Genomic DNA, 12,186 nt, shown 5'->3' with positions numbered 1-12,186 from the left:
TGAACCCATCCTAGAGCCCAGAGTCCCAGCTGCTGACAGAGTGAGAAACACTGTGAATTGCCCACAGCCAACTTGGGTTTGGGGCTGACTGAAGGATTGATAGTGTTTAATGTTTAATCGTCTAGAAAATAAAGGCAAGACAGCATCAGGACTACGAGATCAGATAGCCCTGGGGTCATTTCTCAGTTTCTCCATTTAATAGTTTCATGACCTTGAGCCCGTGGCATAGCTCTCACTCTCCTATCTATGAAGCAGAGATGATAAGAAGCTCTGGCCTCTTATCATGGGTGCTTGCAGCACAGAGCCTGGCCCAGGGGAAACACCCACTTTACACTTGTTCTCTGTCGAAATATAGAGACCGTCCACAACAGAAGGCCCCCTGTTTTGAACATTTTTCCTAGTTAACTCCAAAGTATTTTGTTTGCAATACTTACAGTAGGGGATCTCAAAATGTGGTCTGCAGGCCAGCAGGTTCAGGATCACCAGGGAACTTGCTAGAAATGTGAATTCTCGGTCCACTCCACAGACCTACTGGATCAGAGGCTCCAGGAGTGGGGATTTGCTGCAGAAGATTGAGACCCATGACTGTTCAGAAACACCCCCCATTTCTCCTCGTGACTTCCCTTTCCTTGGATCCCAAATGTCGATAACACGGGCTCTGCAGGAATTCAGGAAATTCCTAGCTTTCCCTCTTCTACCTTCTAGCTGGTTTCCAAGGCCCGTGCAGCTCTGCTATTGCTCTAGAAAACACCTGTCCTGTCTGCCACCTGGCAGCTGAGCCATTCCCCAGGACTTCTTGCTCAGCTTGCTCTTACCCACATCTCTGCAAAGCAGGGAGAGGAGGCAGTGAGCCGGAAGGGCCCGCCTGTGCATGCTCAGCTCTAGTAGTGGACTCGGGCCTCAGACTCATCCTTCCTGGCTGCTACGCTCACTTCAAGGTGCTGTCACTGTTCTAAAGGGATCTTAGATCCACCAGGAGACACACAAGGTTCCACAGTGCAAAGGGAGGCTGTGGCAGGCAGCACGTGCAACCTCTTAGACCTGAGCACTCCTGGCTTTGGGAAGGAAGGGCAGGTTTCTTAGGGGAGTGGGTCATAATGACAACCACAGCCACCACCGGTGCTTATGCCTCACAGGCCTGCAGGGGGAAGGCGGTTCCTCCAGTGACACATTATTACTATGATCATTTTGCAGCTGAGGTACTGGAGGCTGAGAGGGGTTAGGTAACTGGAGCACAGACACACAGCTAGGAAATGCTGACGCTGAGGTTTGAATTATGAGAATTAAAGCTTTTGTTTTCAAAACGAATACTGTGCTGCGTGCCAGGCTCTGCTTCATGACCTGAGACATTGGATTAGTTCTCTCTTCCTTTTCAGAGCAGGCTTCATTCTTCTATGTGTGAAAAACAAGACAACTGAAGACCTGACAATGGGCACAGAAGACTGAGCCTTGTAAGGGGCTCCCGAGACCCATTCAGTTCTGCCTCCTACCAGGAAACCATCAGGAGCTGCTGCGCCCCTCCCCTGACTCAGGCAAAGGCAAGGCCCTACTGAGGTGGATGGCGCAAGGCGTCCATCCTCTGGAGTAACGCAGTGTTTCTGGGAATGGGCTGGTTTGTTTCTGTATTCCTTTAATAAGTATAGTTGTGACTTCTCATAGGACCATTAAGTATGAAGGAAAAAACATGACTTTCCCAATTAATGCAACTACTTCTAAAGAATAGATCTGTTTGCTCTAAATGCAATGATTCAGCTGTGGAGCGTAAATTGTTAATGTTTAATGAAAAACTCCCTGTATTCCTGTCAGGGAAGTTTTTGAGAAATTAAATTAAAATCTAGAGAAGAAGAATTAATGTTAAGAAGACAGATTAGTGCTTAGTACTGGGCAACTTGTTCTTGTTCCTGTGCACAATGGTTTGTGCTCTTACTCTTGTTTGATTAAAATTAATAACAAGTTAACCACTTGCTGTAACCGTGGCACCGGTTCCAGTCAGTCAGTCAAGAAAGAATAGTCAAGGTATAGGCCAAGAGTCTGGGACATTTCTAACTATTATTAAAAGTCAACTAAGCAGAAACAGCTCCAAGCAAAACGGGAACTGAAAGTAAAAATGCTTGCTTATGCCTAAGCCAAGAGACATTCTTCTATTCTAATTGTAGCTACGTAATACTTTGTTTCTTTGAATAATGATTCCTGTTTTGTAACCACAAAGTACTGTGAGCCTGCCAAAATGAAAAGTATATATGATCAACTTCACAAGTAAAGATGGGGATTCAGCACCTTCACTTTGGTGTCTGTGTTGTTTCTCCACCCCCTTTTCGCCGACTCCTCACCATCCGTTCGTCTCCTGAGACCCCCTGTTGGAGCTGGTCTCTGACAAGGAGCAAAGCAGGAGGTCTGTCAGAAGGCTTTCCTGCATCGCCAGCTCCAGGCCCTAAACAATCCTGATCACAAGGCACCCAGGGCTGGACTCAGAGGGGTCTCCCAGAAGATGCAGGGTTTCCAGCCTTCTAGGGGGACACTGCAATGTCCTTGCAGAGATGGGAACTAGCCTCAGGGACCTGTTCTGACTCTCGGTTACCTCCCAGGTGGCCTGGCTCCCCTTTTCCAAGGCCAGGTTGCTGAGAGGTCCCATCAGGCTGGATTTGCTCACCTACAGGAGGAACCTGACTCCCTGCAGCTCCCAAGAGGCACTTCCTAGGTCCTGTCTAGGGCCCAGGTCTCTCCTGAAGTCACCCAGTCTCTGTGGAGGCTTCTCAGAGGAACTCCCGGGAACCTTACCTTGTGGTCCTGGTGAGTCTTTGGGGTTCCTTCTTCAGTCTGTTAGTTCTTACAGCTGGCCCAGAAATTCCAGATGAAGAAGAAATATTAGGTTTCTCTTTCAAGGACCAAAGTCCTCTTTGCAGTTTCAGGCAGAGTCAACGAGTCTATTGTCTAGCACCCAGGGAGGGTTTATTTACCCCTGAGAGAATTTATGGCCTTGACTGCTTAGGATTCTGTGGGAGCTCCTTCCAAAGTCTGTCTGTGAGAAATGGAGAGATTAAGAAGTGGAGAAGTGGGCCATGAAATTTACATGAGCCCACAGATTACACTGATTAAGCAATCAGCAAGTATTTATTGAGTTTCTGCTGTGTGTGGTTGGTGTGCTGAGCACTAGGATATAAGGCACTTGTGTTATCTTTTCATTGCTGTGACAAAATGCCTGAGAAAATCATTGTAAAAGAGGAAAGATTTATTTTGGCTCACAGTTTCAGAGGTTTCAGTACAAGGTCATTTTGCCTCAATAGATTTGGGCTTTTAGTGAGGTAGAACATCATGGCGGGAGAGCATGGAAGAGCAGAGCTGCTCCCCTCATGGTGGCCAGGAAGCAAAGAGTGGGGCAGAAAGGGTCACAGGGGAAGAGGTAACCTTCTAGGACTCTCCCTCAGTGACCTACTTTCTCCAGCCAGGTTCCACGTCCGGTAGTTTCCATCACTTTCGAGTCGTCCATTCAGTTATGAACCCATTAATGGGTTAATCCATTAGCGAGATCAGAGGACTCATGATCTAGGCTCTCCTCAAAAGTCCCAACTCTGAACATGGCTGCATGGCTGACCCAGCATTCCTCACATGAGCCTTTTGGGGACATTCAGGGGCCAAGACAGGATGTACCATCATTGAGTAATTATCGTACAAGCACAGCTAGGGAGAGTCAGCCAGATTGTCAGTGATGAAGTGGTTGGGAGACGTGTGACAGCAGCCCTGAGGTTTGTTGAGTGGCTGAGCATGGAATGGGACACCCAGCTGAGGCCGGACTGAGAGGAGAATATTCCAAATTTTTTTATTTTTAGTTCTTGCTTGTCACCCCTACTTGCCACGAAAAGACCCCTCCCCTAACCATGGTCCTGCATGTCCAGATCCCACCTTAATGTGCCTCACCAGGGAGCTTCTGGTCATCAAGAGCAACATCAGGGTCAACATCAAGGGCAAGAGACCAGCAGGTGGGTCAAGGCCATTCATTCCCTCTGTGAGTGAGTAGCTTGCAACATCATGATTCTGCACACAAAGAACAACCTCGTCATCGTCATCATCGTGGCCACTACTGTGTGCTTTCTTTGTGTCCTGTGCCCAGCACTGCAGCCATGACAGGATACAGTGGCAAACCAGCATGGGCTCTAGAGAAGAGGGACATGGATTCCAATCCAGTTTGGCACCAAGGACTGTCGGTGTCAATTAGGGCAATTGCTAAACCTCCTGAGCCCCAAGTTCTTCAGATTCCTTGTTGCTAGAGAATAAATAAACCTTCTCTGCACTGTCTGAATGCAAAGTGACATCATTCCGATGGAACGGCATTGAGTAGAAATAACAGGACAGGGATCTACTCAAAAAATGTTAATTGCTTCCTTTTGTTTTCCAGCATATTGTCTCCATCTACCAGGTGTTTATTGGACAGCTTTGGATAGAGTTTGTTACCTGAAATGTCACATGCTAGAAACGTGCTGTCCAGGTAACTGTATTGAAAGGTCAGGGGCCTCTAAGAGGTGGACTAGCGGGAGGTGACTGACTGGTCATGGTTTCCTTCGTGAAGGGATTAGTGCTGGCCTCTTGGGGTGGGTTAGCTCTCACAGGATGGATGAGCTGCTGAGAGGTAGGGAGTTATTAAGATGCCCTCACAAGGCCCCTCCTGGTAAAGGTTCCACCACCTCCCAACAGTGCCACCTTGGGGACTAAGCCTTTAACACATGGGCCTTTGGGGACACTTATCCAACCCAGAGTGGTGCTGACATGAGATAAAGCAATCATTTGAGAAGATGCAATGGATCAGTGCTTCTCCAACCTGAGTGTGCTCCAGAATCGGCTGGGAGGCTTGTGCAAAGACAGATTGCCTGACCCAGCCTGGAGGTTCTACTTCAGTGGGTCTGGGTGGAGCCAAAGAATTTCCAGGTCTAACAAGCTTCTGAGAAATGTGATATGGCAATTCAAGGTCAAGTGTAGACGATTTCCATGCCTCAAATGGATATGAGACTGAATTTTCTCTAAACTCTTAGCCTCCTCTGAGATTCTGTGCTCCTATAAGTTCATGAGGGAGAGATCACTAGAGTGTTGGCTTTTCTCCTGACGACTTCCTACTCCCGCCTTTCCCCATCTCAGAAAATGACTGTCATCCAATTTTCTTGAACCAGAAACCTGTGAGCTCTCTTCAATTTATCCCTCTGGCTCAGATCCCACTATGCATTTTCATCCACCCATAATCCCTGGAGATCTTGTCCTCAAACCATGTCCCAAACTGCCCCCTAGTTTGCACTGCATTAGCCAGTTCAGGCATTCAGTCTGTCCGGCTCCACCATCCCTGGCCACTCCCTGCACCACAACTGTGTGCTTACAGATTCTGTCTTCATGACGTTTGCCAGGAAGCCTCTGGTCATAGCAGGCAGGGCAGATGGGGGTTTGGTGCATCTAACCAGCTCATCCCCACCGTGAGGAAGTGACAGTGACTCACAATCATGATTCTGGTGCACAAAGAAGGGGCTTCATCATCATCATCATCATTGATCTCTGGGATTACAGAACCTTTTCTGCAAGGGCCCAGTAGTAAATATTTCAGCTTGACAGGCTCTGTGGTCCCTGTCTTGATATTAATTCTGCTGTTGTAGCTCAAGAGCAGTAAGGGACAGCATGTGAACAAATGGAGAGGTTGTGTTTCAATAAAGCTTTATTTATAGGAACAGGAGGTGTTCTGGATTTGCCTCCTAAATCTTATGGTGCCAGTCCTGGACTATCATAGGTCCTCCTGCTCCCCGGAATGTTCCAGGTGTGGGCAAAGCAACCAGGAAATAGCCTCAGCTCTTTCCTAGGGGATCCCAAAGAGAAGGATGGAGAGGCCTGGGGCTCGGGGTCTGCAGGGTGGGATGACTTTGCATCACCTTCAGACATTGATTAGCCCATTTGACTCTCATGGGAGCCCCACGGGAGGGGCTCAGGTCCAGTGCCCGAGAAGCAGACCAGGGGAAGCAGCATCCTGAGGCACGAGGGGGGGAAAGGTTTGCTCATGCGAGACAATGAAGAGGACCCTGGGGAAGCCGGGCAGAGCCAGGAGACGGTGCTTTAAGGAGACCGGGGTTTGGTGGGTCAAATCCAGTTGAGGGCCAGTGAGATAAGGTTGGAAACTTGCCCTCTGGAGTCCTGGTGCAGGTCCCGCCTGTGGTCCCCGCTGGCTGATGACCCCGGGGACATCTCTGCCCCCTTACCTCTGTGCTTTCTCTGCCCAGGTGTGGAGTGGGCCACAGATTTTCAAAGACACTGAGTGTGCTGTTCTGCAGTTCTGGAGGGGAGGGGAGGGGCCAGAATCCTGCAGATGGATGGCTTGTGGGAAGGTGCAGAGAGACCAGAGTCTCCTCATACACAGGACAGGTGGCTGTCACTCTACGTTGATGAGGGCTCCCTGGAGGGTGCTGGGAACAGAACACTGGTAGGTAGGTGGTAGGACACACAAGAAACCCTGTTCCAAAGCCCCATGGTGATTTCAGCAAGTCATTGGGTCATGCCTGGTGCCCCCTGTCCGGAGAAGCCCCAGGTGCTTTCTCCAAGAACCACGCTACAGAGGTGAGCCATGTTGGCAGAATCTCAGTGAAGTCTAGGTCCAAACTGTCAGGGAGGAGGCTTTGGGAACACAGTCAGGGGTCAGGGCTGAGGGCTAGGGTTCTGTAGAAGGAGATGGTGTGGAATCTGATGGAGCCCTTCAGGCAGCAATGAGGAAGGATGTGGAGAGAGAGGTGAGGGGACGTGGTTGCCCAGCCCTCAGAGAATGGCCTGAGAGGTGGCCTCCTTGGGGGGCTCAGTGTACTCGTATCCTGGTTTGCAGAACAATCCAGGTAGGGCTGGTCTAGAACTAGGAAATGATGTGCCCCATATTTCCTTTATCAAGATCTACTTTTAGTGTCTGGAATTTCCTAAGGCCCATTTAATTCCAGGAATTGAAAATCCACCTGGGGCAAAGGGACAATTTCAAAGGTGCCTCTGTTCTTGGAATCACATGGTGCCTGGCGCGCTGTGTCCCCTCTGACCTGCCATGGTGCTGTCACGGTTCTCCATGGCGTTTCGTTTTTCGTTTTCAGGTGAATGTGAATGTCAGAAATGACTTTGGAGGAGGCCGGCCCTACTCCAAGTCCTCTAGACGCAAGAAGTGAGATCCAGGATGCAGATCAGCAAAATGAAAGATTCTAGAAGAATCTTTCACTGCAACAAAAAGAAGACCACCCCCGTTCTCTGCTTTCATAATCTGATTCCTTCCTTTCCAGACAAGCTGAGGGCAAAGTCTCCCCCTGTACTTCACCTTGCACTGCATCCTTCAATTCCAGAAGGGACCACTGTCTTCCACAAGGGCCCCCATGGTTTCCAGCACCATTTGCCATGATGTCCTCCTTACAGCAGAGCCCATGTGGCTGCCAGGCCCTTCAAACTTCATAACTATTAGCTGATCTCTTCTTTCTCCAAAGGTGGCCTGTCTCGGGCCTTTTATTACACTAATAAAAACTTCACTAATATGCATGGTGGGCGCTATTGTGTGTTCTTGAGGCCAGAGGTCCCTTGAGGTCAAGGACCATGTTGGTCATGATGTTTACCCACTTCCTGCCATGAATCGACCTTGAATAGTCTGAAATCAGTTCTCCCTATGCTGTTACCACTGATGCCTCAAACGGACAGATGCTCAATCCAAATTTATTAATGAATGGATGATTGAAAGAAGAAGATGGGTGCCTGGATATTTTCCTCCTCACCTATAAACCCAAGGCAGAGGAGTGCAGGTGGTGGTTTGCGAGAAGCCTGTGAGAGGATGTCCACGCACAAGCACATAGGAGCACGCGCCTCAGGGAGGAGCCTGGGGCTAAAATACACAGAAAACCCCTCTGCCTCTCAGAAGAAGAGCAGGATGCAGCAGGCTGAATTGAAGGGTGCAGTGCAGGGTGTGAGCAGACAAGCTCTCAGCTTGTCTGGAAAGGAAGGAATCAGATTATGAAAGCAGAGAAGAGGGGTGGTCCTCTGATCTGCATGCTGGATCTCACTTCTTGCGACTAGGGGGCTTGGAGTAGGGCCTGCCTCCTCCAAAGTAATTGTTGACATCCACCTTCACCTGAAAAACACAATGAGATGAAAGGAGACAGGCAGGTGCTCGGCCCTTGGGCCACCAGAGCCCTCCAGCCCCTGGGCAGGGAGTGAGGCACTGAAGACCCTCTAGAGTTCACCTAGCTGGGGTCTCTCCACCCACTCAGGAGGGCCACAACTCACCTGAATGGAAGCATTTATGGTCGCAAAGACTGTGATAACAGCACAGATGGCGAGCATCCCTCCACAAATGATCATCCCAGAGAGCTGGAAGCAGACGGGAGGAGAGGCCGTGAGGGCAGCTCTGGGACCCACACGTCTCAGCTGGAGTCGGGTCTCATGATGGACCACCCCTGGCTCCTGTGAAATCCCGGTCCCCTCCCAGGCTCAGGGGAGAATGTCTCCTGGGGCTTTGTGAGGCCAAGGGGGTGGAAAGAGTTGCTCTCTGACCCCTCAAGGCCGGGGCTACTGCAAGGAATGGATTGTGGCTGCTGGGCCAACACCTGGACGGTGGCTTCAGGTGACGGGGGGGGGGTAGGTCTCCGGGNATATATATATATATATATATATATATATATATATATATATATATATATATATATATATATATCTTTAAAAAAAGAAGTCAGGCAAAAGTCACTGTGCCCCTTGGGATCAGGCCTCATCCTCTATGAGGAACCAGGTAGCAGCCTTCTGGCTCTGGAAGCTTTCCTTCCAGAGCCATTTCCCAGGCTTGGGTTCTGTGGCATCAGTGGTGACAGCATAGGGAGGACTGATCATTGTCCATGACAACTGCATGTTGTCCCACGGCTCCTCATTACCCTAAGGAAACGCCCCCGGCCTTGCTGCCCGCTCAGACGCTGGCTCCTCCACCAGGCTCCTCCTGCTCTCTGCTTTCCTCACCCCTCGCCCATCACGGCCAGGTCCACTCACACCCATCCCTGGGGTCCATCTGCCCAGCTGTCACCTGTTGGAGAAACTAGTTTACACGCTGCTGTGGCTAGGGAGGGGTGGAGGGTCCCCCTTGCATGGATTGTGGATAAAGGCTGGGTCCTTGAGCTTGGAGCTATTGGGAGTGGTTGGAGCTGTGGATGGTGGGGTCTGGTAAAAGTCCCTCAGGTCCTTTGGGGCAAGAGGTACTTCTTGTGCCCCTCTCTTGGTGGTGCTTGCAGGAAGAGGGGCTATAAAAGGAGCCACGGACACTGTGTCCACCCAGTCCTATCTGCAACTGGTTCCAGAAGGGACCACTGTCTTCCACAAGGGCCCCCATGGTTTCCAGCACCATTTGCCATGATGTCCTCCTTACAGCAGAGCCCGTGTGGGTGCCAGGCCCTTCAAACTTCACAACTATTAGCTGATCTCTCCTTTCTCCAAAGGTGGCCTGTCTAGGGCCTCTTATTACACTAATAAAACTTGACTAATATGCATGGTGGGCGCTATTTTGTGTTCTTGAGGCCAGAGGTCCCTTGAGATCAAGGACAATGTCATGGTCATGATGTTTACCCTCATCCTGCCTTGAATCGACCTTGCAACACACCAGATACTTAATCCATATTTATTAATGAATGATTGAAAGAAGAAGATGGGTGCCTAGATATTTTCCACCTTACCCACAAGCCCAAGGCAGAGAATTACAGACAGATGTGTGCACAAAGCCTGCACAAAGATGTCCCCCCATAAGCATACAAGAACACACTCCTTAAGGAAGACCTTGGTGCTAAAATTAATGTGAAATCCCTCTCCCTTTAACAGAAGAAAAGTGTGACTCATTGGGTTGAATTCAAGGGTGCAGTGCAGGGTGTGAGCTGGGGGAGACCTTGCCCTCAGCTTGTCAAGAAAGAAAGGAATCAGGTTATGGGGGCAGAGAAGAGGCAGGTCCTCTTTTTGCTGATCTGCATATTTGATCTCATTTTTTGTACCTAGGGGGCTTGGAGTCGGGCCGGGATCCTCGAAAGTCACTTCTGACATCCACATTGATCTGAAAAACAGGCACACACAAGACACATCACTAAGGATGAAAGGAGACAGGCAGGTGCTGAGCCCATAGGTACCAGAGCCCTCCAGCCCCCAGGCAGGGTGAAGGCTCTGAAGACCCTTCTAGCATTCACCTAGCTGGGGTCTCTCCACCCACTCAGGAGGCCCACAACTCACCTCAGCGGAAACATTTATGGTCACACAGACTGTGATAACACAGACAGCGAGCACCGCTCCAAAAATGATTATATCAGAGAGCTGGAAGCAGACGGGAGGAGAGGCCGTGAGGGCAGCTCTGGGACCCACACGTCTCAGCTGGAGTCGGATCTCATGATGGACCATCTCTGGCTTCTGTGAAATCCCTTTCCCCTCCCAGGCTCAGGGGAGAATGTCTCCTGAGGCTTCGTGAGGCCAAGAGGGTGGAGAGTTGCTCTCTGACCCCTCAAGGCCGGGGCTACTGCAAGGAGAGGATTGTGGCTGCTGGGCCAACACCTGGATGGTGGCTTCAGGTGACAGGGGGAGGTCTCCGGGAGCAAGACAGTGACCAGCTAGACTGTCCTGTGTGGGCAGTGAACGGGGCCCTGAGGGTTTGGACCAGTGACAGCGAGGACATTGAGATGGAGGGAGCAGAGGTGGCACCCAGCAGCGTGGGGCGGGTGGAGCTGCAGAAACAGGCTGCTGGGGGGACTGAGGGCCCAGAGCAGGGGCGGCTGGTGTTCAGGACTGGGCAGATTCTGTCTCTGATGGCAACCTCCCCTCACTCTGAACCTTCAGGGAAAGTGGGCTCCTGAGACAGCCCTCTAGGTGGGTGACAGTGGCATTTTGTTGGGGAAGGGATTAGGGCCACCACTCTGCCTTTGGAAAAGAGCCAGTGAAGTGATCCCCATCTGAAGTCACTGAGCAGCATCAGGAGGAGCCAGGGAAATAGAAGCCCTCTGCCTGTGGCTTCCCGGGAGCCCCAGGAGCTCGGGGTCCCCCACAGCCCTGGGAAGAGAGTTTGATTGGAATCCATTTTCCTCTGAGAAGCCAAGGAATGGTCCCAACTGTCATTTGGGTTCCCCTTATATGAGGTAATAAGTAGGAGAGAAGCACTGTGTGGCCCAGGGCAGGTGCCAGTCCAGTGTCCCCGATGGCAATTACACCCAATGGCATTGCCAACAGCCAGGAGCTCAGGAGTGTCCAGCAGGCAGAGCTGGAGCAATAAAGGCATCTGTGGGGTACAGATGGGCAGGAAGAGCACCCAGGAGGCCAGTCTATGAGGGAGACAGGCACAGATGTGGATCATTGTAACTCAGAGCTGACAGAAAGGGGTATAAAAGGAGAGGGGAGGGAAAGAAAACCTCAGGGCGCTGGGAAAGGCAGGCGAAGGGGGCTAAATCAAGCAAGAAGGTTCACAGCAGAAGGAAGGACCCTCGTCAATGATGCAGGTGTTTTACAAATAGTTTTTTAAACAAAATTCTTCTATACGGAAAGGCTTCCGTGGGAATGGGGTCGCTCACGCCCTTTGAGCTTTCTTATTTGATGGGAAATGATCCATGCCCGACACACAGTCCCAGAGCCCCCATCCTTGGGTGTCCCTGGGCAAAGCTGTCCTGCAGTGCACCCTGTGCTCAGAGGGGACGACCTGGTGAAAGGTGGGGCTGGGGAGTGCTCTCTTTCCAAGGTCAGGCATGGGCAGAAGTGGCGTTAGAAGCCACATTTTCTGATTCCAAACTTCCTGCTCTGTGCCTCGTGGCCCTGACCCATGCAGGGACTTTGCCTGTCCCCAGCCTCCCCCGTTTCTTCTCCTCAACTAGCGCTGGCTGCAGCATTTCTCCCCCTGGGCAGCGGGGCAGCCCTGGTGGGTCCCTTCCCAGCGGGAAGTCCCAGTAGTCCCCGTGCCCCGCTCTCTCTGGAAATGGGAGTCACTGAAGTCAGGGTGAGCGGGAGAGTGTAAAGGAGGTGCCTGTGGGGCTCAGTGGGACAGAGCCAGGCCCCTGGTGGGTGTTTAGACTTTGACCCTGGGAGCCATGGGCTGTTTCTGGAATGGGAGGAGCTCCAGGCTGTCATTCCTGAGAAATGACAGGGACTTGGTTGGTTGGTTCTCTGTGGAGGAGTTTTTCTGAGGAATATTGGAGGGAGACTGTCCCCAGG

At 51.0% G+C, this 12,186-nt stretch overlaps 1 long non-coding RNA gene across 1 annotated transcript in view; it reads right to left on the bottom strand.

Moving 5' to 3' along the window:
- Window positions 1-7,679: 7,679 nt before the first annotated feature.
- The window catches only part of LOC107135879, a 6,627-nt gene continuing 2,120 nt past the window's right edge, over window positions 7,680-12,186 (bottom strand). The window contains exons 3-4 of the long non-coding RNA XR_001502623.2: window positions 8,263-8,346; window positions 7,680-8,107 (exon numbers count right to left, since the gene is read on the bottom strand). This is a non-coding gene — a long non-coding RNA (uncharacterized LOC107135879). The remainder of the gene's footprint in view (window positions 8,108-8,262; window positions 8,347-12,186) is intronic.

Source organism: Marmota marmota, unplaced genomic scaffold, assembly GCF_001458135.2.
Source record: "Marmota marmota marmota unplaced genomic scaffold, marMar, whole genome shotgun sequence".
Taxonomy (NCBI): domain Eukaryota; kingdom Metazoa; phylum Chordata; class Mammalia; order Rodentia; family Sciuridae; genus Marmota; species Marmota marmota.
Note: the sequence above shows the minus strand (reverse complement) of the source record. Positions and strands in the feature narration are given on the sequence as shown.